Source organism: Crocodylus porosus, unplaced genomic scaffold (assembly GCF_001723895.1).
Source record: "Crocodylus porosus isolate Cpor-Errol unplaced genomic scaffold, CroPor_comp1, whole genome shotgun sequence".
NCBI lineage: Eukaryota > Metazoa > Chordata > Crocodylia > Crocodylidae > Crocodylus > Crocodylus porosus.
The window spans coordinates 48,723,888-48,728,437 of NW_017728950.1; the positions used below are offsets into that span (position 1 = coordinate 48,723,888).

Consider the following 4,550-nt stretch of genomic DNA (forward strand, 5'->3'; position numbering starts at 1 on the left):
CTCTGACCCTATTTGCAAACATACCTTTTGTGTTACTAATAGAGTGTGTCTGAGAGTTCTTCGCCTCCCGAGAAACGAACCGCAGCATTTTTGCTTCAAAGCCACAAATGGTTGACTTTCCAACACCAAAGGAACCATAAACATGTAGCATTCGGTGGTATTCATATCCATACCCACCTGGTTTTAACTGGTATGACCCCCTTCATTTGTTGCTGAAGGATTGGAGCTAACTCCTTCCCCTGGTAGTCCTGACAGGTCTGCACAATGGTACAATCCTATCATTACTCTGCCTCCCCGGGGCGGCAGGGCCCGGCAGCAGCCTGTCCCCAGGCTCCTGGGCCTACTGCTGCAACCGGCCCCTGGAGCTGGGGGAGCAGGCTCCCAGCCCACCCGCCAAGCCTCCGGCCTGCGCCCAGGCCCGGGGGCCTCCGGAAAGGGCCTGCCAAAGAGAGAGAATGGCAAGGCATGTGGAGGCGCATAAGGGGGGTAGGTGCCTGTTGGCACTGGGGGAAGGTGTCAGCACACTGAGGCTGCAACAGGGTTGGGGGTGAAAATGCATAAGCTATTTTTTTGGTCTTTAATATAAATGACCTATTCTCCAATATGTAAGACATACAAAAAACTGGAATTCTTGGTTCCAAAATGATGGTCTAATAAAAGGTATCATTTTGGAACCAAGAGTTCTAGTTTTTTGTATGTGTTTTTGTGTCAGATCAACACGGCTACCAAGTACAGGCATACCTCGGAGATATTGCGGGTTCGGTTCCAGACCACCGCAATAAAGCGAATATCGCAATAAAGCGAGTCACACGAATTTTTTTGGTTTCCCAGTGCATATAAAAGTTATGTTTACACTATACTGTAGTCTGTCAAGTGTGCAATAGCATTATGTCTAAAAAAAACAATGTACATACCTTAATTAAAAAATACTTTATTGCTAAAAAATGCGAAGTGAGCAAATGCTTTTGGAAAAATGGCGCTGATAGACTTGCTCAAGGCAGGGTTGCCACAAACCTTCAATTTGTAAAAAAACCGCAATATCTGCGAAGCGCAATAAAGCGAAGCGCAATAAAACGAGGTATGCCTGTACACCCCTATTCTCCAGCAAGCTTTTTGCATGGGTTAACACCAGCAAGATTGAACAAATTTGTAAATCTTTATTATTTGTGTTTATTCTTTCTTTTTACAGAGTGAAAGAGAGACAGCTCAGAGTGTATAGCTATCTGTGTACTTTTACCCACAGAGTAAATAATCTGATGATTTATTTTGTTTAAAGTTACCTTGAAAAAAAACACTTGATTCAAGCAAATTTCGCCATGCAATAAATTAAATGGTTTGTCTAGTTATTTTTGATACCCATATATATTAGCTGTTAAGTATGTTAATTGTTTATTTTTTTACTTAAATGATATGATCATTTTATGTCATGATTATCATCTTCTAACAACTTAATTTCTTCTTAACATATCCCTTATCATTCAACAAGTATCTGAACTTTTCTAGTTTAAATGTCTTAAATCCTTTACAAAATTCCTTTCCAAGTATGATTTTTTTTTAAATCAAAAAGGGGTTTATTTTCTCAATCTTCATCACCCTATCAAATCAGATGAAGTTACACTATCATTCTGTAAGTCTATGAAAACCAGACTTTAAGAAAAGGGGGAAAAAGTAGAGTTTTAACATATTTGCTAGTAGTGGGTTCTTAGCAGGGATTCTGTTTCTCAGTTTTATATTTGCTTCTCACAATCATGGAAAACAGCTTCTGTTGGCTGTTCCATGGGTTTAGACCCATAATTACCCATAAAATGTGTGTGTGCACGCGTACGCGCATGCGTGTGTGTGTACACACACACACACACACACACAAACACATGTGGGAGTGTGCTTGCTACCCTCCCCCTCCTTCCTCAGTACCTGCCTGTCACAATTAAGGAGATGAAGAAAATGAAGTGATGTTAATCCCCAAGGGGAGAGAGAACATAAGCCAGACCACCTACTGTGATGCTTTATCAGCACTGGTTTATTTTAACAATAGAAACAAAGTGTATAACTGCGCTAACTGCCTCATTAACCTGAGGCGGCAAACTTGCAGCTTGAGTTAATTGCAGTTTCCCAGCTGCTCTGCTGCTGACTGTGAGGACTGTCCACAGCTCCGGCTGTCTCTTAGGGGTTGGACCCTGGGGTCAGGCTCTCTTCAAAGATTTGGGCGGCCGGTCATTCATCCTTCCATCCCAGTGGGGATCCTATCGTTCCTCCCTGAGTATAGCCACGCACTGTTGCTTCAGCCGCCTCTTGCCTGTCCTGGGGAAAGGAGCTACCAGGACTCGTGGTTCCCTCCTCTCCAAGGTCCTGCTGGCTGATTCTCCCATCACGTCCTGGAGGTAAGTTTTCCCCACCCTTTCCTCATCTCACCAGGTAAGGTCTTTGTTGCTTCCTTGTCTGTGGCATCTTCTGATCCTCTGGTAAGTCTGCTGACAGCCATTGCCTTTCTTCTCTTCTAGTGCTCCAAAGGCAACATCTAGTGCTGTGTCCCACCTTTTATGTCTGGCAGAGGTCATTAAGTCTTTACTTGTTCCTGGTGTGTGTGCCTTAACCCCCTTATCCACCTGTAATCTAATTTCACCCTGAGTTTCACCCTTAGTAACAGGGCCTTGGTTAATGCTCCGTTACAATACACACACACACACACACACACACACACTTGTAATTGAGATGCATTTTTTCTGGATATCGTTATCACATTATGTTTAGCCAAGTACCACTATTGAAAGTTTTAGCATTATTTCCCAGAAATGATTCTAGTGGCTTATAAAATCATATTTGTTTTTAAAAAAGATCTTAATACCATTTTGTTTCCTCCCTTTCTTCCCTTCTGCCCGTACAACCCTGTCCTGATCTTAAGAGCTATCTGCTTGAATTAGAGATTAACTGGGATTTCACTTTTCACGTGAGAAAAAATAGTTTCTTTTTCTAACAAGATTTTGTGACTGTACATAGCTTGCATTTGCCTTGCTACCACTGCCTTCACATCATACTTAGGATCATATTGGAAGTGGATAAGGACAGACAGAAATCAGAATGATTTGATTTTTAAGTTTTGAAGTTTCAGCTTTCTCAGAATACTTTTGTGGACTAGTACTAAAATGTTTAGCACCTAAAAATAGATTAATATTTACAAAGAACTCTGAAGAGTATAAACACACCTCTAAAATTCCTAGAGTTATAATAAATGTAGTTTTAATAGGCCTCTATCAAATGGGTAGAAAGCCAATTAAGCATCTCTTAAAATTCCTGTTTATTGAGTGCTACACACCATTCACCTGTGCTTTGTCACTGGACAATATTTTGTTCTTTAAAACTGCCAATAATTCTTAGCTTAGTAGCATTTGGGGTTTTTTGTGGAGAAAGAGAGAGGTTATTTTGTGTGCCTGTGGTTTGTTTCATTTTATTTTGCTATAGAAACCTTTGATCAAATTAAAGTCTCATATGCTAGATCAGTTCTAGAATATATCTATAGTGAGAATCATGTACAAAGATGTATTTATAAATTTTTCACCTTAAAAGTTTTTATTCTGAATAAATAATCATTTTCAAATATGCAACAATGGTAGAAAGACATACACCAGATGTGTTGATCATTATTTCTATTATCAATATTTATTTGATTAACATGAGTTTTCTACTTATTCATCAAGAAGCAAAGCATACATTGCAGGGTTGTATTTACATAGCACGCGAACATGCTTATTATTTGACCCCAGTGATGATCTCTATGGCCACATTTCTATTGAGGCTAACAACAGTAAAATGCATGATGTGAGATTTTGCAAGTAGGAGCCAGACTAAGATCAACAGATTTTCCTTTTTTTCTTCTATTTTTTTATCTTAATGTGAACAATGACATCTGGCAATCATAAATGTAAAGGGTCCAAATACTATGTTCTAAACTTAGGTTACTGTCAATACATAGTCATTTTTTCCATGCACAGTCTGTCATTACTCATTGCATAAGCAGACTTATTCTGAAAGTGTGAGTATGTACAATATTTAACCTATAGTGTCAGGAGGAGCTGATCTAGTTTATTCAGCATGTAAATGTTTTAGAAAAAAATCAATATATATCTAGTGGTCTTAAAGGACAAGTTCTAATGAACCTATAATAAAATATGGGCACTGGAAGTGTGTCCTCCATTCCCCCCCCACCCACCACCTTCCTCATCAACTGCCTTTTTAAGGTACCTGGATAACTCAAGGAACTGGCAACCCTAGAGCAGAGGGGCTTCATTGACACTTGTGGTCTTCCATTCCTCTGAGTTACCTAGGGTTATGCCCAGTGACACCAACAACTGGGGGGAGGGAAAGGGGAGGGGGGGGCAGCTAGTGGAAAACTACTGCAGAAAATGACCAGGGTATAAATATACACTGTTGCAGGGCTAGGCGCGGAGGATTTGAGACAATACAGTCTCCCTGCGCCTTTTACTTGAGCTCAAATAAACTCTGTCTACTTCTCCCCCCAGTGTGTTTATTTGGCACGACGCACACCGGGCAAC

The 4,550-nt window shown here is 40.4% G+C and overlaps 1 protein-coding gene across 1 annotated transcript in view; it reads right to left on the bottom strand.

Annotated features, from left to right (window-relative positions):
- The window catches only part of ADAMTSL1 (ADAMTS like 1), a 639,880-nt gene that overhangs the window by 509,019 nt on the left and 126,311 nt on the right, over nt 1–4,550 (bottom strand). The gene's annotated exons all lie outside the window — the stretch shown is intronic.